General features: G+C 44.3%; 1 long non-coding RNA gene across 1 annotated transcript in view; it reads left to right on the forward strand.

The window, feature by feature from the left end:
• Positions 1 to 4498: 4498 nt before the first annotated feature.
• The window catches only part of LOC118173945, a 38997-nt gene continuing 30058 nt past the window's right edge, over positions 4499 to 13437 (forward strand). Inside the window, exons 1-2 of the long non-coding RNA XR_004754462.1 lie at positions 4499 to 6400; positions 6909 to 7085. This is a non-coding gene — a long non-coding RNA (uncharacterized LOC118173945). The remainder of the gene's footprint in view (positions 6401 to 6908; positions 7086 to 13437) is intronic.

Raw genomic sequence — 13437 nt, forward strand, 5'->3', positions numbered from 1 at the left:
ACTCAGCCAGGGCTGCCAGTGCCAGGAGAAAACTCCGGTCTTCTGAGCACAAGGGCAGCGCTCAGTTTAACACCCCTACCTTCTCTAAGGATCTGACAGCATAATTTAGCTGTACTGTAATTTACTGTGCTGTGTTATGTGTTCTACATTACAGTGAGGCTGACCAAGTTTGTAATTTTAGAGTATGTGATCAACATGCTGCTCATTTTTCCATTATCAGGAAAGTCTGTAATTTATCTCCCTCCCTCACGCCTCATACTGGAGCATTTCATTTCCATGACTGTGAGTTATCAGCATCCAATCCTTGAAGCTACGATTGGAGATAATAGCCTAAAGTTTCCCAGGTGAATAATTACTTCGGTTGTCCAGCCTGTGATATCTCTGAGAGCTTTTTTCCCCTGCAGAGGAAAGCATTCCTCCTTTTCTGAAGACCGTGACCTTCTACGGTGACTAAAACCTATTTTGGTTGAACTCTTATTTGTATGAAGTCTGTCGTTACGTGTTCTTCTCAGGTTAGTTCTCCCACTCAGCCTCCAAAATGTTAATAAATGTTTGGCAGAAAAATGAATGGTGCTTGCGCTATTAACCTTTTTTTTTTCCTTCTTTTTCTTTTTTTTTCTTTTTTTCCCTCCGGGTTACTGTCTGTAACAGATATTTTGATATCACATTGCAAAACTGCTCAAATTACTCTGGAGCAGAAGTTCCAGTGGAAGTTCTTGGGATCTGAGATTTTTCAGTTGCGTTTATTTAAAAATCCTGTCCTTGTTGCCTGGCACTTACTGTTTAACGCAGTCAGAACAAAATTATCAAGTTGAGATTTTGGAGGCAGAAAGGCAATTAGCTTCTCCATTCGCACTCAAGAGGAGGCAGGTGCTGTTAATGAAGTCCCATGTTTATCTCTGAATCTCTCCTCTAGCATGGAAACATGGAATTTGGTGCAACATTTGTCCCAATTCTACTGCACATACCGTGCAGTAAACACTTGAGGCTATCTGTACATGAATTCAGCCTCTCTGGGGCTTTTGATACAGCAAGGTCCCCTAAATATGTGGTTGGTCTTAGTATTCTTGTCACAGGTCTCATTTATCCCAGACGATGCTTGCAGGACTCTCAGAGGACATGCATGTGTAAGTACAATGAGGTTTGCTCTTGTGGCAGCTGCTGGTTATCCCAGGTATTCTTGGTCTGCCTTCTGCAAAAGCTTCGTTTTTTAGCAGAAGCAACATTTGGGAATTTTCTCCAGGCCGGGCTGATTTCTAGCAGGCAGATGTTGCCAAGGGATTTTCTTATCTTCTTTGCCTGTTGGAGTTTCAAAAGAACAAGTTGAGAATTTTAAGGATCCTATAAAAGTACTCGGTGAGGGGTTAATGAAGAGCACGTTGAGATGCTGAACACATGGAAAATGGATGTTACTGTGATACGCTTTACACGTGGTTACGGTGTTTTCAGAGGCACCGTTCCTTACGTGGGCAAGCAGTGGGCTGTTGGTCACCAGTGGGCACAGCTGTAGATAGCTGTTGTCTCTGTATGCAGCACTCCATGCCTGCAGGTAAAAAATTGGGCAGTTTTACTACATCAGCAAACCTGATCAACTGTTCCGAGCCATCCGCAAGGGTTCCCTCCTGTCAGAACAGACAGCAGCAAGCACGGCATTTCTCTGCAAGGGCAATTTGCATGGTCCGTCATCTGTGGCAATGAGAAGGTTTAAAATGCTCCGAGGTAAGTGATGGGAAAGCTCAGACATTGCTGCTGTGGGACTGTCAGTGCCTGTGCAGGGTGTAGTCGACCTCCTCTGTGTTTCGCTTATCTTCCCTGGTACATCTGTGCCAAAGACATTTCTTCTGACTGCGCGTCTTGTTCCGCGGCCCATCAGACTCACCAGTGCTGATGACTTCCATTAATGTCAAGGCTACGTTGGCTGACACGACCGGACAGATCTGTCACCGTAATTGGTCAAACCCGCTCAGAAACTTAGGCAATTTTCTGAAAACGGGTGTTACTCTTTGGAAGGTAAGATATTATTCAGGTTTGTTTTGAGGAAGTGGAAACGTGAAAACCATTTACCTCAGTCTTGCAGAGATTTTGACTAAGAAGCATCATTAGATTTAAGAAAAGTGGTTGCCTACAAAAATTCACTCCCATATGGCTCATTAGAAGATGATAAGAATTTAATGTTTTCTTAATTCTTTTAGTACTTCAGCTTTTAACTGGCCTTCTGTGACTGTAAGGTACAGTTTGTTATTTGTGAGAGGCACATACTGCCTGGATATTTACAATTTTCAAAAGCACGTATGCTCTGTCAGAGCTAAGTGTATTTACTGCTGCTTCAAACAACATCAGATGTTTTATGGATCACAGACATGCCAGGCTAAGCACACCAGCCTCTGCCCAGCGTCGGAGGCAGTTCTGGGCCTGTCTGGGCTTTGGACGGGTGAGCTGCTGGCTGCAGAGCCTGACGAGCTGTGAAACAGGAGAGGGCAGAAGCTGGGTGGGTGGGAAGATCCAACCACTCTTGGCCCATCTTGGCTGCAGAGCCCAGAAAGATGTGTTAATGAACACGAAAACATCCACGGACCTCCAGGGTCAGTCTCGTTCTTGGCTCACAACGTGCCGAGGGGTGATGGCCGTGCTTTAGGAAGCACAGAGCTGTGCCCCAGGAGTGCCGTGGTTTTGGTGGAAGGGTGCCACTGGGTCTTAAATACTGCTAAGGGTACGGTGACAGCGCTTTTCTATCAGGGCATGACCACAAGGGGCTGGGCAGAGCCCATCAGCTTCTCTTGATGCTCATCAAGCAGCCACTGCTTGTAACGGCATTTTACTACTGACCTATGGACTCAAATTTTTAAAAGCAAACCAGGGTCTTGAGCCTGTGCCCTGATGAGAGTTGCTAGGATATAGCCTCCGTAATTTTCAAGGGTCATTGTTTTAGAGGCGTGAGCTCTGTACAAATCTGGCACGTAAATGCTTGTAGAGGTCTGCCCTAGCATCAGTTTTTGAAAACGCTGAGCTGCTGGAGTGAATTACGCTGACACACCGAAAAGCAACCCAGCCCTCCTGCTCATCCCCACCCACATAATGAAGAGAGCCATTAATTTTAATCTGCCACGTCGTGAACTGTGGTCCCCCGGGAGCTGCTGCATGCTCATCTCTGTGGGAGCAGGAAGCCACAGGGCAGGGGGGGAGAGAGCAAGTACCGGGAGCTGCTTCAGCCGTGCAGTGAAACCAACCCCGAACCCGCAGCTGAATGTCACACTGGGGAGATGTTTAGCTTATAGAGACCCCATGGGCTGTAAAAGAGTGTGGGAGCTCTCCTACTGCACCCTTCAGCAGTCCGTTGCTTAGGTAATTTGGTTCTTGATTTTTGATTTTATTTTATTTTTATGTCCTGGCAGTTTTCCTCTTTCCCAAATGGGCACGTCATCGTTGTTGTAACATCTCATAAAAACACAGGGACAACCACCCCAGAAGCTGTACACTTGTTAATCAATATCTGGAGACATGCATGTCTTGCTAGAACTACAAGCTTAGCCACAAAAATGTATTAAAAAAGACGTTTTTCTTCAAGAGCTAAGCCAGCAACACATGATCATAATGAAATGAATAAGTATTGTAATTGGATATTGTATCACATTGTATGGCTTTAATTTAAGACAACAAGCAGTAATTCAATAACATAGAGGCTGCTGTTGCTTCTGAAACACTTTCATGCCTGAAGGATAAGTGAATATCTTAACATAATTGTGGATTATTTCTCTCGCAGTACCTACAGGAAAACAAGGAGCAGAAAAGTCTGGGTTTTACAAGAGCCCAGTACATGGTCAGGGAAGGATCAGGCACGTGGTGCGATGCGGGACAGACCAAGGCAAGATCCCTGGCTGGGACAGTCACCAGCAGGGCAAGTCACCCAAGTCCAGGCAACGTGCAGCCTTTGAAGATCAGGTGGTGGTTTGGGCTTTTTGTTTGGTTGTTTTTGTTTTTGTTTTTATTTTTTTTCCATTTTGCTTTGGAAACATAAACCATTGTGGGCAGCACTCTGCACTGCTGTTATTTTCATAGCAAACCTGAATGCTTGTGCTAGCGTTCAGCTTGGCACTGGTATTTAATCCACTTCGGGTTCAGGTTTTCTATGGGAGCTTGCCCTTGCACTATGTTCATCACTTCTGGGAGAAAATGGATGGAGAGTGGGAAATTATTATTACTTTTTTTCCTCCAAGAGATGAATGTCCAAGCTTGTGGTGCAGCCATTATGGCCCTGCCAAAGTACACTGGCACGTTCCCTTCTTCTTGTATGAAAGGATGCAGAATATTTGCGTTAGGTAAGGAACGGATGAGGTAAAAATTAAGCATATTTTTAATATGTGCATAAAACAGAGTGAGGAAGAATAGGAAGAGAGTGTTTATATTTTGTGTTTAAGGGAGTCTATATGAGTGAGGTTGTGCCGACGCGCTGGCTAAGCTGTACCTTTTCAGCCTTTGGACTCCTCTTTCATAACACAACCTTCTCCGGCAGCTGTGCCTCATCGCTACCTGTGAGATGCGCTCACATCACTGCCACCGCCCGTTCCTGCTGCACGGCATCACTGCCTCGACACACGTCCACCATCTCCAGACAGAGCTGTGGTGAGGTCTCCTCAACCGCTTCCTCCACGCGCCCGAACTGAGGACAACAGGCTGGGACGCTGTAAGTGATGCGTTGGGTGGATGAGGCTTGATATAAATAAATTAGCCCCTGTATTGCTTTGGTTAATGATGCCGTTGATGATGACAAGCCAAGGTAAACTGGGAAGGCTCACCTTTCCCGATCAGGAGCTCACATCAGGCTTTTTAGGTCTATGAACTGGAAAATTAATGTGAGGTTTTACAGCCTCTTGTTGTGCTTGGATGTGGAGGGCTGTGATACGCTCCTCAGAAGTACATAATTTTAAAATTGTACTTCAAAAATACTGATTTCTTCCAAAGAACTTTTTATGTCATATTAATGACTTCTGCCACACGCTTTATGTAAACTTACAAGTCATCTTTACAGAAGGATGTGATATTTTATAACGTCACATTTAGGCAAATAGTCCCCCAAACATCTTTAGAACAGTGTGAAAACTGTTGTTAACATACGAGCACACATAAATCTACACTGGGGGTTGTTTGTTGGTACCCTGATGGGCTACTGCAGCATTTTGTTTCTCTCTCAGTCTCAATATACCATAATTTTAATTGAGAATAGTAAATTATCATGGTAATTTGAGATATTCTCAGGTAGAGATTTACAAATAGCAGGAGGGGATCAGCATTGATTGTTGCTCACTGCTGGGGAAGAGGCCTGGGAAGATGATGCTATCAGGAAGACTGAAGAAAAACAAATTATACGTTGCATGTGAATGACAAATGTGCCAGGAAAAAAATGTAGAAAGGCATCTGCTTTTTCCAAGGAAGAGGAGGGCAGCACAGGCACAAAGGAGAGCAGAAAATAACCTGTACAAGCTCGTCCTCATCCTCCTCTGATAACCTGTGCTTTTTCTAATATGTCATCTTGCAGCATGATTTTATCTCTTCCCCCAGTGATTATTTCAGTGACTATCATGCCTAAAGCCAAAGGTATTCTTCTGTCTTAAGTGAAAAAGTACTGTGCACCTTGGTCGCAGATGTTTCTGATGTGCTTCACTCGGGATTTCTAACGTTGTTAATTTTTGTGCCCTGCAAAAATATCCGTGGTTTTTGAGCGTGTTATGAAAAAGAAGGGACCAGCAGCTGATTGTTAAGGACACGTTGTCTGTTAGTCCACTCTCTACCCAACTGGCTCATGTCTCTGCCTGTCCCTGATATTCCTGGTTTTATTTCTTCTGCTGCTAGACCAGGAAGGGAATTACCCTTTCAGAATTTCCCCCTGACTTCTGAATAACATTTGGGTTTAGTTCTCATTCCTACAGTTGTGTGCATGCTGTACTCTTTTCAGGGAATTTTTTTTCACCTCTCTTCAGTCCTCCCCTGTATCATCGATGTTTGGTGTCTGCCTGCCTGTTGCACGCAGAAAGTAAGGAGACTGCCTTGTTTGCAAAGCCCTGGGTTATTGGTTTCCTTCTTGCAATGATTTTCTAATGAACAAACACAATGTCACCAGAAAAGCTTTGCTTGGCTGCAGTCGCTATTGCAAGTCCTATACGCCCGTCAGGGTCTCCATAAGGATTTGCTCTTCTCACTATCTCCTGCGATAATCCATATTTGGCTTTTATCTTCTGGAAGTGTTTTTGTTGAGACTATCACAGACTTTTTCAAAGTCAATAAAGTTAATGATGATGGGCGCACAATTGTCTGAAACCATCTTGTTTTTCCTTTAGCTGCTGCGTGTCTCTGATTTCCTCTGCGATAAAATTATCCTCTTACCACGTTCTGTCTGATGCTGACGGTAAGCCTGCGCCGCAGCGGTTGTTACAATCTGTCAGATCACCATAATTTGGCAGTTTGGCAATTAAAGCCTTTTTCCAGTTGCTTGTTTCTTTCCTGCCTCTCTGGGTTCACTTTTACTTGATAACAGCCACGCAGTTGTTTTCTTGCATCCTACCTTTACGTGCTATTTTGTCAGCTCCAAAAGATTTCCTCTCCACCCTGCGCCGTTCTGGAGCAGCTTCCTCCATGGCCAAGGGTGCTGATAGCAAGTGTTGTGTGCACGCTCTTGGCTGCACGTGTTGTCCTAGGTTTTGGTCTTGGAAGACTCTCCTGAAAATAATATTTGGCTCATTCTTTATCCACAGTGCTGGTGCACACCATAGGTAGTTTTCCCCTCTCTGTATCAGCGTTTTAGTCTCATTTTTTTGGATATCCTCTTCTGCCTGCTCACGTACTTTTTCCTTGCATTCACTCTGCTTTCTTACCTCTGCACTTGTAGCTCACAGGATGTGTCTGATCTTCTCCAGGACTACAGAGGAGAGGCAGCAGGTTCTGCACAGCCTGGCACAGAGGGGGCTGGTCCCAACAGGATGCCCGCCGCCGTAGCATCTCCCCAGACAGAAACGATTTTTGTGTGTTACACTTCGCTAACGTTTGCTTCAGCCCTGGAATCTAAGCGGGGATGAGTTACTGCTGTTCTGTGGGTAAGCTTTCTTCCATCCCACATAATGTCCTGATGCCAGGACGCTGCTCAGCACTTTGGTTTCTCGTCCATCTGCTCCAGCGCAGCAGGAGGCAGTTGTGGAGTCTGTCCTCTGGGTGGCTATGCTGCAGCGTTGTTTCTTTTCCCATTAACTTGAGATTTAGGCAGGTTGTTATAGTCTTTTCTTCCAGGGTCAGTGGTATAGACTCCTTTTGTGAGTGAGTTTTTATCGATGTAAACCAACACTTGTAAGTAGTACCCACATTTGTCTATTCACTGACTATAACATGGAGTCCAACATCTTACCTCATTTTGTATCAGCACCTGGCTGATACTTCAGTCAAAAACCACTAAGAAAAAATCAAATTGGAATTTCCTTCCTATTTTAAGCTTGTACTTGTAGTTTTTTGATTGTTCTGGGTGTCTGTGAATGCAAAAGGGTAGTCAGACATTTTGATGCTTATTAGCACACACTGCTGTACTAATTTCATGCAAATTCTTAAACCTGTGTGTTTTTTTTTACCTGTCATATTTTGATTTTACATTAGCAAGATGACAGCTCCAGAGAATTCCAAAGTTTTTGAGAAACTTGAACAAGTTTCAAAGCTATAAATACACACACAGAAACAAAAACACATAAACATCTTTTTTTTTCTCTGCTAAAGAACACCCTCAGAGTGAGTTTCAGTAGCTTTATAAAAATGCTGGTAGAAATTGTTAAAGCAAGTGAAAACATCATTATTCTGCTGAAAAATATGAAACATGCTAGCATCTAGCAGATACCTCTTTTGTTTAAAATCACCAACCAGCCAAAATACAGGAGAGGTCCTTGGAGTGTTTGAAGTCTTGGCTTGTGACGGTCGCTCTGCAAGCAGGGAGGGAAGTTGTTTGTTTGTTTGTCTTTCAGCGCAAGGGCTTTCTGCTGAAAGCGATGAGGCCTTAAATGTGACTGAGGATGCGATTTTGTCCAAAGCAGGTCAAGGGAAGAAAATCTTTATTGTCTGCCTACATCCTGTCTCATTTCTGGAATAGGAGAGACCAATGAGAAACACCAGCTTGTGGCCCAACAAACACAATTATTGTGCACTGTGTCTTCATTTGGATGCCACGCTCAGTTAATAACCAGATCTCTGCCATGCTTCTTTATTGCTTAGGCTGAAGGAGAAAGTAATTAAACTTAATAGGTATTGCCCTTGCTATAAGGCCGCTATACATTTAAAGTTCCCAACAAAAGTAATTAATACTAATAGAAGTCATGAGTCCTAAACAAAGGCATTTGTAAGCCAAGTAATCCACAACATCTAATTTTTTAAATAAATTATTTATGTTCTTGTACATCCATAAGAACATAAACCTCCTGCTTCACGGGGTTCTTTCTCCCATATTCAAACAAGCAGTAAACTTCCTTTCTTTGGTCTGTGAAGGCCCCCTCTCCCATAGGATTTCAAGAATTTCAAGATGATTTTCAAGAAAAGCTACAGGCTCAGACCTGTGATTTTCTATCTGAAAGTTAACACCTCTAATTTGAAGGCAAACAAGGATTTTCAACATGTATTTCTAAGTTCTTAAATCAGTGGACAAGCACTAAATGCTGGACAAGCAGTGGGCACAGCCAACTGACCACAGGACTCTGATATTCACAGCCGGGAGGGATTTATGCTGTTATTAGAAATGTGATGATGATGTCAACATCTGAACACAGCATCGATACCAAGGCAGCAGTGGCACGAGCACAGCTAGTTGAACTCCTTGAGAAAGCTACCAGTGCCGTGCTCAGATGTAGCTGTAAGAACTTTGAATCATGATAGACAAGGTTTTGCTTAGAATTAGTGTCATGTTTTCCCATCGTAAATCATTTTCTACTTACCTGCCAGTCAAGCTTGGCGTGGTTGGCTGCTGCATGGGAACAGATCAATTTCTGCATAGAACTGAGAGAGAAATTACTTCTAATTGTTTTCTGGGGGAGCCATTAGATCATCTACTTGAAACCTAAGCCCATGCAACCTTGGTGCATTTCCATGAATAACCTGTTTCAATACTTCAGTGACCCAATTAGCTTAGTTCTCAAAAAAACGAACAGGTAACTTCAACTCTCCCCAGCTTCCCAAGGACAAAAAGCCGAGCACCCACATGCATTCTCTCTACTGTCAGGATCGTTGTGAAATACAGGTGCAGCACTCCCTCCTCAGGCAGGCTAGTGCCGGGAAGCTGTGCTTCTTTTGAAGCTGAGTTCGTCCAGCTCCCATCCACTCATTGTCACGACACCTTTTCCTTAATGGCACGTTTTCCCTAATATCAAACATCCCCAGCTGCGAGTGTGCTTGCTGTTAGTGTGTTTGTCCTTAGGCCAGCTCGGTGAGCTCATCTCAGTGAACCCTGCCCATAAATAAGGTGGGTTTTATTTGTCAGTCACTGGCTCTTTCTTGTAATTTCTTCCCAATATTTCCACGTTCGTCCTGAAATGTGGATCCAGAGACTGGGCACAGTATTTCGCGGTGGTTTTGCCCATGTTGCCCTGGGAGGCAACACTACCAGCAGCTGAATGCTTCCCATCTGTTGGCCTTCTCAGGGAACTGGGTAAGGACGGTCAAGCCCCCACTGGAGAAAATGTAGTGACAAATGCCCCTAATGTTATTTTGGGTAATGTGTTCTCTCTGTACGGATATTGACAAAAAGGCCATTAAAAATTACTAAGCATCAAGAAGGTTACTGAAGGAAAGCAAAGATCTATTGATTTCGTTCTTTACAAATATTCTATTTATCCTATTTAGCAATTGCAGTTTTGCAGTGGTATCTCCTGTGAGGGCAATTATCAAACCGGTGGAATTACGTGGCCAGGCAAATCCTATGGAGGTTTGTAGGAGAGGGAGGGAGGTGAGGGGCTCCGTCGTCTCTCTTCGATGTCTGAGTGCCTGATTCAGGCACTGTGGCCGTGAGAGCCCCTGCTGCTCGGCGTGCAACGAAGTGTCCTCATTTCCCCGTGTGTGCACGTGTATGGACCGCCACTGCATAAGAAACAAAAGAACAAGACTTTCAAGATGCATCCTGCAGAGTAGGACAAGATATCATCTTTGTTTTCTGCTTTTCATCCGATATTACCACAGTGGAATCTGTTCTCATTTTCCTCTTTTCTCCCATGGTTTAACACCGAAGCTCAGTTTAGGATCTTTGCATTGTGCTTTGTGTGCTGGCTTTCTTCCTGTCATTTTGAAGCAGCCGGTGATCTTCTATACCACTAGTTTTGTCTTTTTAACGGTGGAATAGGCATGATAAAGATTTAATATGATTTCTTGTTTCTCTTTTTTTTTCCTTTTTTTTGAGCAAATGGATGGAATCAAAACAATATCTCTAATGTCACGATTCACTGAAATATGTAAGGAAAGCTCCCGAGGCAGCTCTAAGCACAGTCCTGCAGAAAACTGTCTAGATCTGCTCCCAGAGATTACAGAACCAAATAGGATGGTGACAGTGAGTGTACACAGAAGCATTTCCTTCCCGCTCCTCTCATTTCGCATTCTTCCAGAGCAATGGAGAATGAAAGGATCTCGATCTTGTGGTTTCCAGGCTGCTGGCATAACTGTAAGCGTAAAACCAATGGAAATTTTTGAGCATCATCTTGGTTTGCAAAAGGTCTCAAGGGAAAGCAAACGGACCAGGAACGTCGCTCCCCTGGGGGTCACTGGCTCTGCTCCGTGGCCATCCCTGCCCGCTCCAGCCCCAGCACCAACTCTGTGGCAAGCTGCTGTGCAGCGGCTCTGCTACAGTTTTTCTCCTTAGATGACCAACGTCAGTCCAATTCATCCCTAATACAGTATAATCCTTTCATTTTTAAAGACTTGTCTCTTTATCAAGTTGTTAATTAGCTTTAATCATTCAGACCTTTGTTCCGTCTCTGTTCCTGCTGTCTGACAGATCACTTCAGGGCCTCTCCTCCGCTTCCATCCTCATCTGGGGTCTCTGTCTCTCTGCTCTGCCTCCTCTGCTTTTCCTCATAACCCGAAAAACTTGACCCTGCTTTTAATACCTCTGCTGGCATTTTGCTTAATGATCCTATTACACATTCTTGAAGCCCTTTTCACTCAAGATACTCAGGGCTTTATCGGCATCAATTAATTTCCAAACACCTCTGTTTTATCATGCAGATTTTACACATGGGTAAACCAGGGCATGGAAAAGTCAGCCAGTTTGCTCAGCATCACAGACAGAAGGAGCACAGTTTAAAAAGTGCCGTGATCTTCGGTGCTGCCAAGCATTGACAGCGTCTGCAGACTTCATTTGTAGTTCTAAGTGGCAGAAATCAAACCGCAGTAGATTTGATATCCATGCACTCATCCATTTCCTATGTGTTGATGTGCAAGAAGCATCTCTGCTGGTCTGTGCATTTCCAAAATGCATAGCTGAAGTTCGCATCCTATTAATCTGAGTACTTCAAAGATGAGCTAAGGAGTGCAGGATAATATTTAATCTCCTTAGATAAATATCAGTGTCCCGAGCATGCAGTGCCGTAAACATTTAAACATCAGGAGAACCACTCTTATCGTATCAGTCTGGTCTCTTCTGCTTCATCTTGTTCAAAGGAACTTGAACGCATTTATCATGACTGAGTTGAAATTTGCCACTTCAGTACCAAATCCTTTAATGGCTTTTTCATGTGACCAGCGCTGCAGGGGTCTTGTTTTGATGTTCAACAAGAAAGACATATGAATGTAAATGCCTTGCTCCTGACTCTTACTTATTCTTTTAAATTGAATTCATGAGTTTTCTTGTCAATACAAATTAGATAAATAGCTGGAAGAACTTGTTAGCTTATTTCTGGTGTGTTTGCTGTGTTGTTGTTTGTTTGTTTGTTTTTAGTCCGCTAGACTTGATTATGCATTTGTTGACAAAGGGAAGGGAAAGGAAAAAAAAATCCATCACAATTATGCACATTTTGCTGCAGGGCTTGAAAGGGCAATCCGGAATTCAGATGATAAACAAGTTAAGCAGATGGATTAAGAAATGGCGAGGAAACCAAGTCACTGCTTTTAAACTGTCAGGCAACTGCTTAGGTACTTGCTCTAAGTATGCCATCAAATTGAACAGTAAAAGATTCCCCTCTCCTAAAACACCCAGCTAACGCCCTGAGATGACCAAGAAACATTTTCCTTTGGCTTCAACCTATGCTTGGCCAGAATTGGTGGAGTAGGGCAGGTAGGTGACTGCACGAGGCTCGAGCAGAAGTCGGGCCTGTTCCCCTCCGTGTCTCCCTGCTTGAAGGCAGTGACGTGTGGGGGTGAGTTGCAGCCGGTGGGGAGCAGTAGGGGCACACAACGAAGTGATGCATACAGAAAGGGGTGAGCGGGGAGGAGGCACGGGGTTTGGGAACCTGGGTGCTGCAGGGAAGCAAGGAACAACACTTCATCCTTCTCAGTGAGAAGTAAACAAACAAATAAATAAATAACTGTGGCTAGCCAGCTTTATTCTTACAGCTAACTACTTATTTGCAAATAGTCAGCACTTGCCTATTAAAAAGTAACACGCGGCAAATCTCGGCCCAGTGTGGCACTGGGATAACGAGCTCGTTCGCCAGAGGCTTCGTGGTGTGGTCAGGGAAGCGTTTCCCAAATAGGGCTCTTATGCAGGGGGAGAAGGAAGTTCATGACAATTAGTCTCTCTGATTGTTGCCCCTCCCGACCACTTAGAGTGCACGACTCCCTCCTACCAACTGCTGCTCTTCGTCCTGAGCTTTCCCCGGCTTCTTATGTGGAGCATCTCCCCTCATTTCAAAGCTTGCTCTCAGGGTCTAATGAGGAAGGTGGTGGTGTCTGAGGCAGACCCTGGGCTTGAAATCGCTCAATGGAAAAGGCATTTGCTCATCCATGCATATTTGATACATCGGCTCTAAAAATAAAAGGGCTGTTTTATCTAAGAACAATGCGTTTTCCAGCATAAGTCAGAAGTGAATCAGGTGACTGCTATTTTGAGCTGTCATGCTCCTTTGACTGCCGGCTAATTTTCCTAAGCAATACCTACTGTAAAAAAGGAAAAAAAAAAAAAAAAAAGGAAGGAAAAAGGGAAAACTGATTGTCAGCTTGTTGCATTCTTGCAGCGATACGTTAGGGTGTTGGGGGTAGCCTGAAGGGAACAACGGGTGTTGCAAGTCCTATAAAATCAGCCTGAAGGACACAGCAGAGCCTTGGAAAACAAAGATAAAGGGACCTGCTTTCCCATTTTCAGGAGCAAAGCGGTGGCCTCCCCTGTGAGACGAGGCTTTCTTCACCAGGCTGCTCAGGGAATGGCAGGGGGCTCCTCCGCCGCCCCCCGGCAGCGCTGGGCAGAAGCCTTGGAGCCTGCGGGCTGCGGTACTGCCCCAC

The sequence above is a fragment of the Oxyura jamaicensis genome, chromosome 13 (assembly GCF_011077185.1).
Source record: "Oxyura jamaicensis isolate SHBP4307 breed ruddy duck chromosome 13, BPBGC_Ojam_1.0, whole genome shotgun sequence".
In the NCBI taxonomy this organism is placed as follows: Eukaryota; Metazoa; Chordata; class Aves; order Anseriformes; family Anatidae; genus Oxyura; species Oxyura jamaicensis.